This window comes from Nycticebus coucang, chromosome 1 (genome assembly GCF_027406575.1).
Source record: "Nycticebus coucang isolate mNycCou1 chromosome 1, mNycCou1.pri, whole genome shotgun sequence".
Classification (NCBI taxonomy): Eukaryota; Metazoa; Chordata; class Mammalia; order Primates; family Lorisidae; genus Nycticebus; species Nycticebus coucang.
This window is the reverse complement of record NC_069780.1, coordinates 43,738,703-43,760,718: the sequence shown is the minus strand read 5'-3', so window position 1 is coordinate 43,760,718 and position 22,016 is coordinate 43,738,703.

Genomic DNA, 22,016 nt, shown 5'->3' with positions numbered 1-22,016 from the left:
TGAATGATATGAATCCATTATGAATCCGTAAAAGCCCATTATGAATCCGTGAAAGCCCAGACTGCTACTGGGCCTTCTAAGAAATGTACAGCCAAGCAATTCCAGAACTTTGTCAAATGTATCCCTTGACCACACCATTTCTGCCATAATTATTATTAATATTATTACATTTATCTAATAAATTTAGAGTCAACAACAACAACAAAAAAAAAACAAGTAGCAAAGCTGTTATATGGCAGAAGAAAATTACCATTCCTGGTCAGGGCTGGTTACAATCTACTGGGGACATTATGAGGACAAGTCATCGCTACTCCCGACTGCCCATCGTGTTATCAGTTTACTGCCCTAAATTAACATAACACAAAGTCTTCCATTTCTGAACAGTTTTGATAAATGCTAACCTAATCATTTTTTGCATAGAAAACTGGAAGTAATCTCAAGTAGAAAAAATATTGTATATTAATTTTGGATTGGTATGAATATTTTTGTGTATAATTACTATTTAACTCTACGCTTTTGCATTCCTAGAATATAATAAAAGGTATTTAATATTACAAATGTAATAAAATATATTTAATATTACAAATACAATAAAGGTATTTAATATTACAAATGTAACAAGTGTTGCTTCACTAGTCATATGCATGTTCTGTATTGGTATTATATGTACAGATAAAATTATTTTAAAGTAAAGGCTAATGGCATTGGGATTTCAACTGGATATTTTCATAATAATTCTAGCATAATTATTTTATCTAAAGTAGACAATATGAGTATTTTAATTGTCATCTTGACTTTTTTTACATGTATTTGTATGTGCATAAATAGATAAATTTAAAAGTACTAAAACTAAATGAGTTATAAAATTAGAAAGAAATCAAGGACACATACTTCTAAATTTAAATTGGTTATTGTCATATTACTTTTTATTTGATAATTTGATAAGACATATATGATTCACACTGGACTGAATTTGAGAATGTCTTCTGTTTTTCTTTTCCAAGAAAAATGGATTCATTAGAAATAAAATGTAAGGCAGTTTTCACATTAAATGGTTGCAGATGGACCCTGTCCCTATTATCTTCTGAACTTTGCTCCTATGGCTTTCAACCTCATTTTCCCTCTTTTCAGCTATTGTATCTGCCAGTAATATCTGTTGTCACAGTGAACATTGGAAATGTCAAATCCTCCCATACTGTGGTTCTGGATGAGGGAATGTCTATGTAATTACATTACACACCTTCTGTTCTCAGGGCAGCGTGCTCAGTGGCTTCTGAACTGGGTTTAAGACCTATCACAAGATTTTATATTTTGTCAAAATTTTTTTTATTTTGATGAAAATTGAATAATAGTAATATTTTCCTAAATGCCAGAAAATGTAGTCTTTAATGTACCCCAAACAAATAAAATATAATAACATTATATTTTATATGGTTATTTATGAATAACCAAGATAACAGTATCTTGGTTTATTCACACTGCTCATGGCAAAACTTCCTACCTAAAGATCAACCATCATTGTGTCATAAAATGTTAGTTCTATTTCATCATAGTTTGTTTGTAACATTAATAACCACCTATCCTAAAGGCATATATTTAAGTATTTAAAAACATCAATTTTAAACATAAAGCAAACAACACTATTAATATGAAAACAAATTTTTAAAGTAATTCAATTCAATATAAATAGTGGCATCAGGGATTCTATAATAAAAATTTTAAACTTTGGCTATTATTGAGTTTCAGTTCATTTTGATAGCACTTTAATTATGAGTTTAGTTCAATAGTTTCATTCAACACTTTTTAAGTGTTTCTTCAGATCCAAAGAAAAATAACAGAAGGAACTTCACTTTGAGAAAGCAGACTCTCTCTGACCTATTTTCCATTGAGAAATATGTATTTGCAAAAATGCTTCAAGTGTGTATTTTTAAAAATTCTTTTTTTTTCTAATTATGCCTTTATATTATCTTATCAAAATAACATTTTTAAATATTAAAGTTGGTCACTAATAATAGAGACTATCTGTCCTTATTCCACTCTTAGAAATTTAACCATAGGTTGAATTTTTATTTTGGTATAGATATTCAAATTGGGCTTCTTCCTTTTATCCTTTTTTTTTTAATTTTTTTTATATTTTTTTTTATTAAATCATAACTGTATACATTGATATGATCATGGGGCATCATACACTCGCTTCATAAACCATTTGACACATTTTTATCACAGTGGTAAAAAGCTTCTGCACAGCTAAGAACACAGTAAGCAGAGCAAGCAGACAGCCCTCAGAATGGGAGAAGATATTTGCAGGGTATATCTCTGATAAAGGTTTAATAACCAGAATCCACAGAGAACTCAAACGCATCAGCAAGAAAAAAACAAGGGATCCCATCGCAGGCTGGGCAAGGGATTTGAAGAGAAACTTCTCTGAAGAAGACAGGCGCACGGCCTTCAGACATATGAAAAAATGCTCATCATCTTTAATCATCAGAGAAATGCAAATCAAAACTACTTTGAGATATCATCTAACTCCAATGAGACTAGCCTATATCACAAAATCTCAAGACCAGAGATGTTGGCGTGGATGCGGAGAAAAGGGAACACTTCTGCACTGCTGGTGGGAATGCAAATTAAAAATTCTATGATAATACGTAAGGAATGTTTGTCAGTGTGTTTATTAATAACCATTTTATTTCATTTCTGTCTTGTCAGTTTTATGCTTGAAAAATTTAAAACCGTATGAAAATAGATATAGCTTACAAAAGTATTTAGCAATGTTGGACAATGGATTTAAGTGCTTACCAATATGCAAAGCATAGCATGAAATAATCTATTTTTACCTTAATATTTAATTCATGAGTTTAGAATTTTAATTATTCTTTTCCAAATTAGAACAAGATTAATGCACAATTTATTCTAATAAGATAAACAAATAAGTGATATAAATGTATGTAGCCAAAGTAAACGACAGAATAAAATGCTTGCAGAGAGGCTTCAAAAAGAAAGAAAAGTAGAAATCTGTCAAAAGAAACATCAGCAACCTTTTGAGATTGTCTTTGGTTAGTCTTTATAAGAAATAATAATTTCAATTTAGAGAGCTCTGGATATGAACCTAAAGGGCATTGTGAGATGAGATCGGGATGGAGGAGTAAATGTGTGTTTCTCATTACTTGATACCCTCATCTCATTCCTGATATCTTCCTAGGGCTATGTGGTTTGACTACTCCCATCAGTGGAAAATGGCCAGAATATCATCCCACCATCATTTCATTCCAGACCAGAAGAAAACAAGTGATTCTTCAAAAATACAGATCACCACATTTGGGTGTGCCAGTGACGTACAATCTTCATTTCAATGCAACATCCCTCAAAACAAGGTGTTGCTATTTGCTGATGTAAGAAAAAACAGGATTAAAGTAAGATTGGATGCTGAAGAAACAGTTAAGAGTAATAATCCTGGGATATATTTGTCTTTAGCAATTTTTAGACACAAACAATAGAAACAGATAAGAAAAAGGGAGGCGGGAGCACTGAGGTGTATTGGGTAGTGTTAAAAAGCATTATGAAGAATAGGAGGAACATAGCAAGAAGGAGGTGTTAGAATGAACCATTGATTTTTAGAATGAACCATGGATGGAGGGTTAATAACCATAGTCATTAGACCCCCACCCAGTTCTTTTATAAAGGCACTAATCTTGTTTGTGAGGGCTCTGCCCTTACAACTTAATCTCTTCTAAAGGAAAGTCAGGAGCTAGTTTCTGCGCTGATTGTAAAGAATGAAATTGGCTAACTTAGTAGAGTCTTAGATTAAATATGGTGAAAATAAGCAAAAGAGAACCATAGACATTGTTAACATGTAGGTTAAAGTAAAGAAAATTTGAAGAGAAAGGGAATAAAGTTTGAGGCCTGGGGAGGTTAGCTGAAGTAAAACTGAAATGAGATTCTTTGAATTTTGAGAAATGTTTAGTGTAGTGCTAGAAAAAAATTTCAAAATCTTTGAAATAGTCACAAGACATTATTGACTAGTGAAATTCAAATTATGACATTTTGTAAACTAAGCAATTTAAAATCTGCCAGCATGAGTTACTATGTAGATTTTGGTCTGGTAGCAATTCAAACAACATTGGAAGCCAGATACTGTGGCTTATTGGATATCAAGCAGTTTTGCATGCAACCCAGTAATATTTTCCTACTTTTTTAATGCTAAATTGCTTTTATATAGGAAACTTCTTTAATTTTTGAGTTTTATCACCTAATTCATTATTAATAATTTAAATTAAATCTCTACTCCATGTTCATTTTACATGTACTTGTAGTAAATTAAGCAAATCTATTCAGGCTCATTATCAAACATTATCCTAGAAAACAAAAAATCAGGAACATAATATCCTTCACTCTTATGTAGAAGAGAGAATAGATATGATCTGTGAGTCTTTATCTGCTATGCAAGTTCTAATAATTGAAAAATGTGGAGACATGCAACATAAAATCAAAACACATTTTCATTCCTGTCAACACAATCCATGTGTGACCTGACAGTTGTCTCACAGTGAGTAATATTTTACTTAATATTCACTTAGCCATAGTATAGCAATACATTAAGTAAAGAGGGAGGCATTTCAGCATTGAAAGAATGCATTGTGCAACCAATAGTATTCTTTACGATTTTGAAATACTATGTTACTTAGATATGCCAACTAATTTTGTCTAAAAACATTTTACGTATTAATAAATAATAAATGATTGATTTTATTACTTATGGTTAAATGTTCTTAAAAACAGATTGAAGCTTATTTCTCAAGTCTGACTATTTGTCTCAGCCTGAACAAGTCACTTATTAAATATATATTTTATAATTTGGTTGTTAATGGTTCTTCTTTATAAGATTATTATGAAAATAAATTTGGATAATGTATGTAAAGATTTTAGGATGATCCCTAGCACAAATTAAAAATATAAAACTTGTTACCAGCTATTAACATTTAAATTGTTATTAATAAAATATACTCCAAGGTGACATAATAGCGCTATCAAGATTCTGTGTATATTGGTTATTGGCATGAAATACCAGATCAATTATAAAATTTAGAAGCACTTTCAAATGGCTAAACAGTAATGATAAAAATTAAGATAATATTTTCTTACTAGCTTTTTTCCAAGTTAAACTTTTTCTTAGAAATCTTAACAGAAAAACTTTTTTTTAAGTTTAAAGAAGCATGGATTTTCCATGAAATGATAAACATATTATTTATAAATATTATCTTTGTTTGTGATAATATAACAAAATACCTGAAACTGGATAATTTATAGCAGAAATTTATTTTTTCTTGTCTGGGGGCTGGGAAGTCCAAGATCAAAGCACCACTATTCAGTGTCTGGTAAAGGCCTTCTTGCTGAATCTTTATATAGTGGCTGAGGTGAATATCAAATATCACATGTTAAAAGATGGGAAGGAAGGAAGGGTGTAATTAGCCACACACAGCCACATACTTTTATAAAGTTACTAATCTTATTTGTGAGGGCTCTGCCCTTATGACTTAATCTCTTCTAAAGGCCCCATCTCTTGCTATCACATTGGAATTTTAAGTTCTAACATGAATTTTTTAGATGACACAAACATTCAAGCCCTAGCAAATATTAATTCATTTTATTTGATAGATAATTAGGCTTTTATTTTTTTCTGTGGTTTAGAGAAAACAAAACACTATCTACTTACTTAAAACACATCTTAAATTCTCCTGATATTTGGAGATGCTACTTATTAGGTTGTCTGCAGATGCGATGTAATACTTTCTTTCTGTACACAGATGGAAGTTAAACACAAGGGAAATCAAGCAGGTGGGAGGGGGTGAGAGGGGATGAATGAAATTATTCTAACAGGTAGAATATACACTATCTGGATGATGGGCACACTTATAACTTTGCTTCAAGCAGTAGAAAAACAATCCTTGTTACCAAAACATTTGTAGCCTTGCAATATTCTGAAATAAAAAAAATATATATATATATGTATATAAAATAAAGGTCATCATGTGGGTCATGCAAAAATAATAGTAAGATGAAGACTTGAAAGTCAAAATCATGGGTTGCAGAATGGAAGTGTATACGCAGGCATGAAAACATTAATCTCCTGGTGGCGCCTGTGGCTCGGTGAGTAGGGGGCCGGCCCCATATACTGAGGGTGATGGGTTCAAACCCAGCCCCAGCCAAACTGCAACAACAACAAAAAAGCAGGGTGTTGTGGCGGGCGCCTGTAGTCCCAGCTGTTCGGGAGGCTGAGGCAAGAGAATCGCGTAAGCCCAAGAGTTAGAGGTTGCTGTGAGCCGTGTGACGCCACGACACTCTACCCGAGGGCGGTACAGTGAGACTCTGTCTCTACAAAACAAAACAAACAAAAAAAAAAAACCACATTAATCTCCTTGTCCATTTCCTTCAAAGCTCTTGGGTGTTAAAGTGCAGTGTCAGTTAGCAGTAGCATTTTGATAGGAATCTTCTTTCCTATGAAGTTAGCCTCAACAGTGAGTTTAAAATCTCAGTAAACTTAATTATTTGCGTAAAGTCAAAAATCATATCAATGGGCAGAATTTTGTGGAATAATCTGTTTAAAAATGTATATGTTATATAAGCCATAATGCCCAAAAAGATGAGTTTAAAACCCTACTTTGAGGGTAAAGAAGATATGTGTAGCTTTTTATAAAATATATATATTTTTTCTTGCTTAAAAAATTATTGCTTACCATTAAAAGAAAGTAAGGCTCAGAATGAAGCAGTTTATGGTAATACTACAGTATTTGGATTTGTTGGGTAAGAATATAGCTATAAACTAAACTGAATAGAAAAATGAACAAAATTAATTCAATTCTTGGGATAGTTCACTTAGGAGAATGGGCTCCAGTCCCATCTAGGTTGTTGCAAAAGGTATTAATCCTCTTTTATGGATGAGTAGTCCGTCACAATGTATTACACTACGTTTTATAAATCACGAATTGATGGGCATTTGAGGTTGATCCCATATATTTGTGATTGTGAATGATGCTGCAATAAATATTCAAGTCTAAGTCTTTTATTAAATGACTTTTTTCCCTCCTGTCGGTATATACCCAGTAGTGGGATTGCTGGATCAAATGGTAAATCTTCCTTTACTTTGAAGTATCTCCATACTATTTTCCATAGAGGTACTAGTTGGCAGTCCCACCAGTAGTGTGTAAGTGCTCCTTTCTCTCCGCAATCATCCCAGCATCTATAGCTTTGGGACTTTTTGATAAAATACATTCTCACTGGGCTTAGATGATATGTCATGGTGGTTTTATTTGCATTTCTTTGATGATTAGTGATATTGAACATTCTTTTACATATTTATTGGCCATTAGTCTATTTTCCTTGAAAAAGCTTCTGTTCATGCCTTTTGCCCACGATTTTACGGAGTTGTTTTATTTTATTTTATTTTTTTTGTAGCTGAATTGCTTGATTTCTTTGCAGGTCCTGGTTATTAGCCTTTTATTGGATGTATAGCATGAAAATAAATTTTCCCAGTCTGCAGGTTGTCTGTTTACTCTGTTGGTTGTTTCTTTGTGCAGAAGCTTTTTAGTTTAAGCAAATCCCATGTATTTATTTTTGTTGTTTAAGTAATTGCCATTGGGGTTTCTTCATAAATTCTTTGACTAAGCCAACATGTAAAAGCATTGTTCCTAGATTTTCTTATAGATTTTTTATGATTTCATGTCTTACGTTTAATTTTTTGTTCATCTTAAATTGATTTTTGCTAGGGGCGACAAACAGGTGTCCAAAGTGTATACGGCTATACATTTTTTTCAGCAACATTTATTGAATGAGGCTGTTTTCACCCAGTGTGCACTGTTGTCTGGTTTGTCAAGACAAGTTGTCTGTAGGCAGATGGTTTTATATCTGGATTCTCTGTTCTGTTCCATTGGTCTGTATGTCTGTTTTTGTACAAATACTATACTCTTTTGGATATTAGAAGAAAATAACATGCTCTATATTAGCAGTGCCTAGATTTAGTTTGTGTCAGAATACAATTCTTTGAAGTTCTATATGGAATAAAGGACATTGAGCCTTTCATATTCAAAATATCTCTTTTTAATTTTTTAGTAAGCATAACAATATTTCATGTTACAGTTAAATTTGTCTAAAGTTAATGACTTCGTTCCTCTCAAATGTGATATACAGGCAAAAATAAAGTACCAAAGAAGATAAAACGATATCAAAAATGAGGAAAATAAAGAATAGGAAACAATTCTGTTATAGAGTTAAAAGTGAAGGGGAAAGACTACTGTAATATAAAAGCAAGAATGTAACCGTCCTTGGTGGATTAACCCGCAAATCTGTTTGCGCTGGCTTGTTCATTTTCTTCTCACTGTTCAATGGTCACACAAATAACGGAGAAACTAAAAGATTAGATCAGCCAAGGACCAATTGAGTCACCTGGGGCCAGTGGGAACAGTGTGCTCCCAAGGTCACGAAGCCCCCTGAATTAGCTAGATGACTGGGGACCTATAAAAGAGCCTGAATGGTTGTTCTTTAAGATGAGACATCTCACTGGCTGGCAAGTTAATAAATCTCTTTGTTACTCATCAAGTCATTTGGTCTCTTTTTTAAAATTTAGTTTTAGGAAGAGGTACTGAGCTTTTAGTAATAAATTTTGCACTCTTGGATGGGCCTGAAGGTGTTCTGGTGGAATGGTACCTCTCAATCAATGCTGCCATAGCCAAAGGAGGCAGGGAATGGCCTTGGGTTGAGCTGTGAACTTTGATCTTTTTCTCTGGGTGAAAGAGGGAGGGACTTCCCCAGCAGCTGCCAGAGTCTGTGTAGCTCCAAGGAACTCCTGTCTCTCCCTTTCTGGCTTAGACAAAACTCTTTGTAGCCTGGACTTTTTTGAGGAAAGGGATATGAATTTTGACAGAGTCATGATGCCTTGGACCTTCGGTGAGTCTCCTGGTGTGCATACCAAGACTGTTGATTCTATCCACAGGGGGAAGGTTATGGTATTTTAAGCAGCATTGGGGTGAAAGTAATGACTGAGTGACACTCAGGAACCTAGGGAATTAATTTCACTTTTGTTTAGGAGAATTCCTTCTAATCTGTGGAGTTCCTGTTTGGTCTCCTTGGCACTGTGATTGTTTACATTGGAAATTCCATATACCATCTACTTCTCAATGTGCATTTGTTGTTTGTGCGTTTTGTCTCAGAAAGGGAAGCTCCATATCTATTGCATGTGAGTGTCGTTTGGAAAGGAAACAGGATAAATAATCAACGTACAGTTATAAGCTTCTATCTAAAGAGAAAATGGTACTTTACTGTATTACTGTCTGGCCCATGTACGTGCTGGAAAATAAGGAAAGTAGCCATTGAATGAGACCTTAGATTGTTACACTGCCTTGAAAATGGAGCTTTTTTTATCAAAGATCAGGCAAATGGGAAGATATCAGTCATGTGTAATCCACACCTATAATCTTCATGCAGCTGCACAACCACTAAGCTACACACTTGGGAACTAAATTAATGGTACAGTCGGAAAATCTCCATTCTTGATATGTGCAGATAGCCAGACTACAGAAAAAAGAGGTGAGGAGGAAATAACTAAACTTAGTTTTATGAATACTTTTCATCAGAATTTCAATCCTGGGCCCCTTCGTCCAGCTCCAATTATCATCTTTTCATCCCCTGTTACTGAGAAAGGGAAGAGGGGTGGAGAGAGGTAGGGGCTGTGGATGCTGCTTCTCCAAGGGGGGACCTGCCAGGGCAAGCCTTGGGGGCTGAATGGTCTTTCCTTCCAAGACCTGACAAGGCACCTAGTTTATCATGGAGCATTTGCAGCTGGAGCAGGTCAATATACTTTGCTACAATATCCAATAGGAGGGCTGGATGTATTGTTACGGACTACCAGAATGTCTTTGATAAACTGAAACAAAGCTTTATGATGGGTCCTGCACTAGGGCTCCCTGAACTACAAAAACAATTCAGACTATATGTTCATGAAAAACAAGAAATAATTCTGGATATATTATTACAAATGCTGGAAAATACTCCTCGGTAGCATATGTGTCCAAGAAATTAGACAATTCCACAAAGTGGTTACCCCCAGCCTCTGAGCAATAGCCACGATATATGATCTGCTTCAGGAGGACGAGAAGTTCTCCCTGGGCCAAACTATTGTGTTCTATGTTCCCCATCAGGTTTTAACCTTGCTAGAAAACAACAAGGACTATTGGCCCACAGCTGGGCAGCTGGGAAAATTTCAGGACATATCACTCCAACATCAAACTTAAAACTTTGTCCAAGGAGAGCAGTGAACTGTTGAAGCATGGCTGCTTAGAGGACCTGGGAGTGGTATATTCCAGAAGGATGAATTTGTTAGACCAGCCACTGCCTGAGCTATATTGGGGCCTGTTTATTCCTGGCAGCAGTCTCATGGATAATGGTCAGCAAAGAGCCAGATATACAGTGCTCACAGAGCAATAGGTATGGGAAGCCATGGCACTGCCTCCAGGTACATCAGCCCCAAAAGTTGAGCTAATCACTTTAACTACATCCCTCTTACTATCAAAAAGGAAAAGGTCTATATAGACTTCAAGTCTGCCTTCCTGGTTGTGCACACCAACAGTGCTATAAGGAAGGAAAGAGGGCTCCTGACAATGGGCAGCAAGGACATTAATTATGCCCCTGGAATCCTGACTCTCATACAAGTAGTAATGGATCCCGAGAAAGCGGCAATCATCCATTGTCCATGACATCAAAAAGGGGACACTTACATTGCCAGAAGGAACAGACCTGCAGATTACGTGGCCTGAAATGCAGCCAAGGGAAGCTTGTTCTTAGAGCCCTCATGCCCCAATTAGAACTGGATCAGTACAAGCCCCATTACATTTCAACAGATGAACAACTATCTTGGGATTGGGGCTTTGACAAATGGGATGAGACTTCCAGGTGGAAGCAGAATTTACACAAGGTTATTATGCTAGTGTAGACCTTGGTGCTACCCCTTATGAAACATTTGCAAGAAACTGCCCACCATGGGTGTGATGCTTTTGTAAATCTAGTGGGGCTGCTTCTGAAAGGACCCAGATTGCAACAAACCAGTAAACAAATAATCTAAAACTCTTCCCTAGGTGCTAAAAATAACCCCAAAACTGAGAGCTGGCCTGCAGGGCAAAAGACTCAATATGTGAGAAAGCCACCCTTTTCGTGATTGTCAACTTGATTTTACCCAAATGCCCAAAACATCAGAGAATCTTAAGTACATACTAGTAATAGTAGACACTTTTTCAAGATGGGTAGAAGTGGAGCCTATTCATATAGAAAAAACAACTAAAGTAGCTCAATTGTCATGAGACAAATGATGGAGAAACTGTGAGATTAAATCAGACAAGGTCCAATTAAGCCACCAGGAGCCAGTGGGAACAGTGTGCACCCTCAGTCATGAAGACTCTGAGTTAAGTATGAGACCGTGTACCTATAAAAGAGCCTGAACCCCGCTCAACAGGAGGGATGGTTCTTTGAGAGAAGAGTCTGTCATCCTACTCATTTGCTGGCAAAATAATAAATCTTTCTTTTCATTCTGCTCAACCCACATGTTCTCTTTTTTTTTTGTAGCTTTAGGAACAAGTACTGAGCTTTCAGTAACAACTCTTCTGCCCCATATTCTTTTGTTGTGTTTGGAATTTTTCTTTCTTATTCTAGTTTTTCACCTCCTACAGTTAAATTTAACAGAAAAAAACATATTAAGCTTATGCTTAACAAAAATATTTATGTTACAACTGTCTCTATAAAACCTTTTGGCAGAAAAGATAACATGTCAGTTGAATTATGAAGAACTGTTCTATATTATTCATTTTTAAACTTCCCAAAATGAAAATAATTCTCAATAGCATTTTAAATATACTTGATTGTATAAATTTTGAAAGTTGTGAATGCACTGAAACATAGAAACCTTTGAATACTTTATTTCCACTTTTCCATAATAAGTTAGTTGTTTAACTGGTTTCTTGCTGAAACCAGCTTGCCTTAGCAGAGGTGACCTGCAGTTATCATCTCTCTCTTGGCTGGGCTCCCAGTTTTCAGCTTAATTGGGATGTTTCTGGACATTATCTTTCCTTTTGGACAGGAGCCTCCCTCAGAAGCTGCTCTCAGTAGGCCATCTTGCCCTTCCCCCGTCATCAAATGAAATTTAAATGACTCAACCAAAATATTCCTTTCCAAGTTTATGTATAATAGTAACAACAATAAGTGTTATTTATGGAATGTGTCTTGCATTGCTTTGAGCATCTTAAATGTATTACCTTCTTTAATGCTCAAAATACTGCTATTAGGTAAATGCACTTACTATCTTCACTTTGGAGAAAAAAGAATATAAAACATTCAGATACTGTATTGATCTTTTTAAATCTACTAAACTGACTTCTTAATCTCCAGTTTTATTACTGTGAAATTGCCTGGTTTTAAATTATTTATATCTTAAATATCAAAACAAAATATATTTCTTTTACACTTTTTTAGAACTAAAAGAAAAATATGTCTTTTCTTCAAGATTTATTTTTCATGACAAAATTATCCATAATTTAGATTTTTTAGAATCACAATGTTATTGAAAGAGTACTACTTTATGATCCTTTCAAAATATGTTTTTTATTTATATAATGTGTATTTCTTTTATGTGTTTACTTTTAGCTTCTTTATTAACAGTCTCCCACAGACGTCTTATTACACCAGATTCCTGGTCTGCAGAGAGTTTAAGATGTTTGATCTTTGCCTCTAACTCAGGCTTTCTCAGCTTTTTAAATGAATGATAAATCTGCCCAAATCTCAATCTCTGACACATACATGCACCCTGAAAAAAAAGGAGGTTCTAGGTATGACTTTCAAGTAGCATACATTTATTATATATATATATTTTTTAATGGATTTGGGTTGAGACCAGTGTTAAGATATTAGAACTTTCTCTCTCTACTGATCGGGGTTTTCTCCCATCACCATCACAGATACCACCAGTACCACTGCTAGTGATAGTGACTTTTAATAATAAACTAATGTATTTTGGAGCATATTTGAAATATGATACATTCTATTTCAGAAACAGTGTGCTACTATGAAAAGATCAATCAATAAAAGATCAGGCTGATTGGATCCTATCTCTAGTTACAATAATTCTTATTGCTATGTGAATTTAGGTAATAAATATTGCACCTATTAGCTAATGTGTGTTTTTATCATTTACAATGTGGTCCAACAAGATGAACTTACTGATTGTCATGTTGAGCTTGTTGTCATTATTATTTTGTGTGTCTACATATTTGAAACCTGAAGTTTGGAATTTGGAGAGCTTATCGAGGTTTTTTACATAAATAAAATAATTGAACCTAAATAGAACTCCAGGCTTTTTGACTCCAGATGCAAGGCCTTCTTTTCCTTACTACCTTTCTTCACCTTCTTGATTGCGTAGGGTTGGAGCTGATAATCAAATGAAGTCTGTTGAGATATAGTATGTAAACTCTAACACAATATACATAAGATTTTTGTCTAGTGAGTCAATTAAAAAACTGCATTTATTTCTAAATTTATGCATTCACTTAAAAAATAAAATTAATTTATATTTCCCATAAAAATAAAAATAAAGCTAGTGCCAAAAGGCTCAATATCAGTAATCATCAGGGAAATAAAATCAAAACTACAGTAAGATATCACTTGATCTCAGTGAGAATGATTCATATCAAAAAGCAACAGATGTTAGCATGGATGCAGAGAGTAAGGAACACTCAATTCACTGCTTGTGGGACTGAAGACTAGTGTGACCTCTGTAGAAAATAGTATGGCAGTATCTCAAAGAACTGAAAGTAGATCTATCTTTTGATTTAGCAATCTCACTACTCTTTACTCAAAGTAGAAAAATACATTTTATAAAAAGATACTTGCACTCCAATGCTTATAGCAGCACAATTCAAAGTTACGAAGATGTGGAAACAACTCAAGTACCTGTCAATATGTGAAAGGATCTATATGTGGGGGTAAATGCATACTATAGAAAACTATTACCCCATAAAAAGATTGTGATCGGATATCTTTTGTAACAACCTGGATGGAATTACAGAAAATTCTCCCAAGAGAAGTTAGGAGGAATGAAGAAACAAACACATGTACTCAGTAGTCAATCAATTTCCTACTATATGGAAATAAAACACAAAGGAAATTAAGTAAGTGTGGGGAGAACAGAAGTGGGTAGGGGAAATTCACAACTAATTTGTGTAATGCAAATATTCTGGTTAAAGGGCACATTTTTACTTTGACTTAAAATGTACAAAAGCAAATTATGTAACCAAAATGTGTATACCCCTATAATTTATAGGGGTATAAAAAATAAAAAATAACTAAAAAATGTAAAGTAAAATTACAATAAAATACCACCTTACCCCTATCAGTTTGGCCTTTACTAAAAGGTCAAGAAATAATAGATGCTGGTGTAGATTCAGAGAGAAAGGAAGACTTATACACTGTGCCAGGGACTGTGAAGTCACACAATCTCTGTGGAAATCAGTATGAAGCTTCCTCAAACAAAGAAATGTAGACCTACCATTTGATCCAGCAATCCCACTGCTGAGAATCTACCCAATGGAAATTAAGTCATCTTATCAAAAAGGTACCTGCACTTGAATGTTTATTTCATCACAATTCAAGCATTGCAAAAATGGATTGAAGTACACTTAAATTCATGAGTGGACATGAAGAATGTGGAGTGGTACTGAGCCATAAAAAGGAATAAAATACTGTCACTTACAGCAACGCAGAGAAAGCTACAGCAATGTGGAGATAACATGGAGACCATTATGATCAGTGAAGTATCTTAGAAATGGAAACCCGAATATCATATGTTCTGATTAATAAGTGTGAGCTAATAGATACACATACATGAGCACAGAGTGATATAAAGGACATGAAGGGAGGAGGGAAAGAGGTGGATGTGAGATAAAAACTCATCTATTAAGCACAGTGAACACTATTCTGGTGATGGGCACATCCAAATCTCTGACTTAAACATTACACAAGATATCCGTGTAATAAAACTACTTTCACCCTTTTACATTTTTTCCCTTCATTTCTGCCAAAAATTTTATCTCTTTTTCTGGAAGTAAGTATTTCTATTCTTTTTAATTTTTAAAAAATTTTGGAATATTCCAGGGGCAAATGTTTTGGTTACATTGATTGTTTTGTACTGCTTGAGTCAAAGTCACACATATAAGTGCCCATCCCCCAGGTAGTATACATTGTACCCTTTAGGTCTGATTTCAACCATTTCCTCTTCCTCCCTCCCCCTGCCTGATTTACAAAGAGTTTTACTTCCATCTATGCACATGCGTACTGATCAGTTAGTGCCAACTTATGAGTGAATACATATGGTGACTGTTATTCCATTCTTAGGATATTTCACTTAGAAGAATGGTCTCCAGTTCCATAAAGCCTCTTGCAAAAGGTGTTACTTTATTTTTTATGGTTGATTAGTGGTCTGTGGTATACATATACCACATTTTGTGAATCCACTCATGAATAGATGGGCACTTGAATTGATACCACATATTAGCGATTGTGAATGATGCTGCAGTAAAAATTCAAGCGCAAGCATCTTTTTGATAAAATGACTTCCCCCCACCCCAATAGTGGGATTTCTGGATTAAAATGGTAGGTCTACTTTTACTTATTTGAGAATCTCTATTTTCTACCAAGGCTGAACTTGTTTTCAGTCTCACCAACAGTGCATAAGTGTTCCTTTTCTTTGCATTCACGTCAGCATCTATCATTTGGGGAATTTTTTTATAAAAGCCATTTTCTCTGGGATTAGGCAATATGTCACTATAGTTTTGATTTATGTTTCTCTAATGATTACTGACATTAATCATTTTTTTCATTTTTTTTTTTTTTGGCCATTGTTATGTCTTCTTTAGGAAAGCTTCTGGTCGTGTTTTTTGCCCACATTTTTATGTTTTTCTTTTTTCTAGTTGAATTTAACTACATTGTAGACTCTGATTATTAGCCCTTTATTGGGTATAAAGGATGTAGATATTTCCTCCCATTCTGTAGTTTGTCTATTTTGCTTTGTTGAGTGTTTTGGCTGTGCAGAAGCTTTTTAATTTAATAACTCCCTAACTATTATTTATTTATTTGTTTGTTTGTTTATTGTTGTTCCTGTGATTGCCATTGGGGTGTTCCTCTTAAATTCTTTGCCTAGGCCAATATCTAGAAGAGTTTTTCTAACATTTTTCTACTAGAATTCTTATGGTTTTATGTGCTAGATTTGAGTCTATGATCTATATTGAATTGATTTTAGGGAGTGGTGGTACATATAGATCCTATTCTAATCTTCTACATGTGGCTATCCAATTTTCCCAGAACCATTTGTGAACTAGATATTTCTCCAGTGTATATTTCTATCTATTTTGTCAAAGATAATAGGCAGATAGTTTTTTATCTGAGTTCTCTGTTTTATTACATTAGTCTATGTGTCTATTTTGTGCCATTACCATGCTGTTTTGGTTACTATATCTTTGTAGCATAGTTTAAAGTTTCATAAAATGATGCTTCCAAATTTCTTCCTTTTGCTTAAGGTTGCTTTGTCTATCCAGGCTCTTTTTTTGGTTCCAGATAGAATGTAAAATTATTTTTTCTAGATATATGAAAAAAGACATTTGTATTTTGATAAGAATTGCATTGATTCCATAAATCACTTTGGGTAGTATGGACATTTTAACAATGTTGAATCTGCTGATTCATGAGTATGGTATATTTTTCCATTGGTTGACATCATCTGCAATTTCCTTACTCACTGATTTGTAGTTCTTTTGTTGAGATCTTTCATATCCTAGGTTGAATATATTGCTAGGTATTTTATTTACTTTGTACCTATTGTGAAAGATATTGAGTCTTTGATTTGATTCTCAGCTTGACTATGGTTGGGTTATAATAATGTTATTGTTAGTGTACATTTATTTAGTAACCTGAGAATTTGCTGAATTATCAATGCAGGGGTCTCTCGGCAGATTCTTTAGGGTTTTCTAGATGTAAGATCATATCATTAGCAAAGAGTAATAGTTTGACCTCCTCTTTTCCCATTTTTTAAATCATTTTTTACCCTTTAGTAGTTTCATAAATAATGCCACTTGATCACTAAAAAAATTTTTATTCTCATCATAAGCTCAGAAGTCAGCTAGTCTTATAAGCCTTTCATTTTGAACACAACCTGTTGGAAACAGGTGTAATTAAAAGAGAAAAATCAGAAAACATAGTTTTAAACTAATGGAGTTAGTTTTATTTCTTGAAAGTAATTATGCTGCCTTGACTGAAATTTTTGTAAATTGATATGTGTATATATATTTTAGGGAAACAGTTTTAATATAACTGATTCTGTAGATAACTAGTTTTATAAAAACAACATTATAAAATAATTTAGTATGATAGTAAAGGCAAAGTGCATCTCCATCATTTTTTAAATTAGATGAACATATAGCCAGATCCATTCTTTGCCATAGTGAGAACAGGGCAAAGCTTCCTTTTTTCCTGCTGTATAATAAAAACTTTGGCTTTGTTTAATTTGGTGTTCTTGGGAGGGAGCTTCTACATTTTTGTAATTTCCCCAGTGATAGGAGTGTCTCTGTTATTTAACTGAGACACTGAGTTAAATATGGAATTGAGACTCTCTGACCATACTTGAGTTTATGCTAATGAAGTGATTCACAGTGAGTCTTTAGGGAGCTATGCAAACAAGATGTCCTATGATGGAAGCTAGCCATGCCAGAAAAACCAACCACGTAATTAGAAGTTTGGGGCTCTGAGTCATGTGTCAGAAACTTGACCTCTGGAAAGTGATGGGGGACGTAACTGGAAATTGAGTTCAATCACTTGGCCAATGTTTCATTAAATCATTCTAATGTAGTGAAAATAAAGCTTGGGTGTCTTGTTACACATCAAGCTTCTGAGAGGGTGATGTGTCCTGCCTTTCAAAGTGTTCAGGGGCAGGACATGGGAACTTCATTCTTGGACTCCTCCCAGACCTCATCACATCTCTTTCTTTGGCTGGCCTTGATTTGTATCATTTTTGCTATAATAAAACTATAATCATCAGTATAGCACTTTCCAGAGTTCTGTCAATCATTCTTGTGAATTTCTACACCTAAGTACTCCTTGGAATGCCTCAAATTAGTAGCAACTTGATAAGGGGCATAGATAGAAATTGTTATTTTTGTTGCTAGTGTCTGAAGTGAGGGTATTTTTGATGGAGACTGTTCCCTTAATCTGTGGAATCCCCTGGTAGGTAGTGTTAGAAGTCATTGCTACCATGGCAGTCTCTGTTTCCCCCCTTATACATTGCAAATCTGTGGGCATGTATAAGCATCTGGGCATGTATAAGCATCTATGCATGCAATTTACTATTCCCATTGCCAAATCAAAGACATTTAATTCAATACTGTATAAACTTATTTTTGATTACTATGGATAACATGTTCTTAAGAGGTAATAGAATTGGTTGTCAACCTTCATTTTTATATACCATAAAGTACCCTTGTCTTTTCCAGTTTAGTAAGCTGTACAAAATCTATCAATTACTTAACACACTCTAATTGACTGAATAGTAGAGTCAGAGTCAGTTAGATGTTTTTGAGCCTGGATTTACACTGCTACAACATGAAAGTATAATTTAATTCCCTGGGTCAGGCTCTTTTAGAGATCTGAAAAGACTTAGGGAAAGTAAGACCCTAAAAAAATTGGAAGCATCATATTATAATTAAAAATTCTCAGTAAAATGGAACAATATATTAAGTGCTGGGTAACAGGAAATTTAATAAATGGAATTAATCTGTTTGTGAACAAAAGAAAAACTCAATTATTTATTATATCATCTCTTGAATTTAGACAAAGTATACTTTCATATCAATGACAATACAGGTAATAATAATTGTTATCATAAGAGTAGCTTTAAAAAAGATTTTCATGCTTAATTTTAACATTTTTTCTAGTCTTTATTCTGCTTACTTAATTTGTAATTGTGAGCCCTCTGCTTTGATTTTGTTCTAATATTGAATCTTTTCTTTATATTCTTTTCATGACTTCTAATTATATATTCGGGGACACTGTACAGGGCAGAGAGGATTGTCATTAATTGAGTTGTTTGCATTGGTGTGACCAAGAGTAGAGAGAATAATTCGCCTTGTTTTTCTTATTATTGAGAAATAAATAAGACAACGTATCTAAGAACACTGTCATATTAAAAACATTAATAAACTTAAAATGCATTGTAAAATCTCTTGGTTCATAAAAAACAAACAAATAAATATACAAAACCTCCAATACAGCTATTGTCTCAGATATCCACAAAACAAACACATAAGAAAGGAGATTCATAAAGAATTTATATCAGAAAATCCACCTTAACTTAATGCATGGTAATAACATAAGAAATTCAATGTACTTTAATCAAACAACTAGAACCCAAAAGTAGTTATCTCTTAACTCAAAAGCATTTAATTCAATATTAAGAATTACCACATCATCATGTCCAGAAGACAAATCCCTGCAACATTTTATAGTAACCACAAAAACTAACAAAATAATCTCATATTAGGATAATTAATTTCTATTTTCAATTTTTGGTGGGCATAATACTTTCAGTATTATTTAATTGAATTAAGTTTATGGAGATGCACACTTTCATGTGTACCAAACAAAACAAAACAAAACAAAAAACAAAGATTATTTAAATGGAAAAATTTTGATATACAGGTACATATGGCTTTCTTGCATTACCTAATGTAGGACATTAGACTCACATATAAGGACTGGATTTGATCCAATGGAGCAATAGGTAAAAAATAATTCTACAAATAAATCTTATGCTCTCCATAATCAGTGTTCTACTGGGTGAATTTTTGTTGTCATTGGAATGGACAAGAAAAAGGAGCTAATCATGGTGCTGCACAGTGTGAACAACGTAAAAAAATGTATCAAAACAGTCATTTATTGCTTTCTTCAAATACATAGATGTAAGCACTGTGCTATTAAGTGCCAAATGCATTTTTAATGCATTTTAATGCATTTTTATCATTTTGTATGCTAGTGGAATAAACATCCAACCTTGGTTCAATTGGTGGTCTCAACTGTGTACTTAAAATCCAGAAGGTATTTTCAAAGGATGATAGTTAATTATAATTGTCTGTCTACTTTTTGTAAAAATGTAAAAATGAACTTAAAATCTGAGAGGGCAGGGTGTGGTAAACTTGACTGTGGATATATCTTTAATATTTCAATGATAACTTATTTAACTTAGAAAGATAATGTATTTAGCAAAATAATAGAGATAGAAAACTGAATATAAACATAGGAGCTTTGATGAACAAGCTAAGTACATACACCAGAAAAGATGATGCCAAACAGAAGATAAGGTATAAAAAATGGTATTTCCTTGCGTCTGGAAATAGGTGTGTATGTGTGGTCACTACAAAGGTTTTGAGATAGACTGTCCATTATGGTCCATTATTTTACTTTCAAGAAACACAGTGACAAGAGTCCATTCTGATTCACATGCAAGTTTCACACTTGCTCGGCTTATTGGTGTTGCCAGGAGGGCTTCATTTGTTTCCATCTGCAAGGATTGAATGTTTCCTGATATTTCTGTATCTCAAAACTTTCATAATGACTTTCATGTGTGTGTTTGTGTGTGTGTGTATGTAAATAAATAAAGGCTGTATGATGCTACTGTTGCTAGTATGTAGTAATGATTCTCAATCTAGGGCTATACTTTTTTCTATATGTTACATATCTATGGCAATGATTTTGTATGATTTTAAATTTCTACTGTTTATTTTTTTAAAAATTACATAATGGTTGGACACAGTAGCTTACACCTGTAATCCTAGCACTCTGGGAGGCTGAAGCAGATGGATCCTTTGAGCTCAGGAGTCTGAGACCAGTTTGAGGAGGAGTAAGACCCTGTCTCTTCTAAAAATAGAAAAATTAACTGTACAGAAGCTTTTCAGTTTAATGAAGTCCCATTTGTTTATTTTTGTTGTTGTTGCAATTGCCATGGCAGTCTTCTTCATGAAGTCTTTCCCCAGGCCAATATCTTCCAGTGTTTTTCCTATGCTTTCTTGGAAGATTTTTATTGTTTCATGCCTTAAATTTAAGTCCTTTATCCATTTTGAATCAATTTTTGTGAGTGGGGAAAGGTGTGGGTCCAGTTTCAGTCTTTTACATGTACACATCCAGTTCTCCCAACACCATTTATTGAATAGGGAGTCTTTCCCCCAAGGTATGTTCTTGTTTGGTTTATCGAAGATTAGGTGGTTGTAAGATGTAAGCTTCTGTACAGCTAAGGAGACAATAACCAAAGCAAAGAGACAACCTACAGAATGGGAAAGGATATTTGCATATTTTGAATCAGACAAAAGCTTGATAACTAGGATCTATAGAGAACTCAAATTAATCCACATGAAAAAAGCCAACAATCCCATATATCAATGGGCAAGAGACATGAATAGAACCTTCTCTAAAGATGACAGACGAATGGCTAACAAACACATGAAAAAGTGTTCATCATCTCTATATATTAGGGAAATGCAAATCAAAACAACCCTGAGATATCATCTAACCCCAGTGAGAATGGCCCACATCACAAAATCTCAAAACTGCAGATGCTGGCATGGATGTGGTGAGAAGGGAACACTTTTACACTGCTGGTGGGACTGCAAACTAGTACAACCTTTCTGGAAGGAAGTATGGAGAAACCTCAAAGCACTCAACCTAGACCTCCCATTCGATCCTGCAATCCCATTACTGGGCATCTACCCAGAAGGAAAAAAATCCTTTTATCATAAGGACACTTATACTAGACTGTTTATTGCAGCTCAATTTACAATCGCCAAAATGTGGAAACAGCCTAAATGCCCACCAACCCAGGAATGGATTAACAAGCTGTGGTATATGTATACCATGGAATACTATTCAGCTATTAAAAAAAATGGAGACTT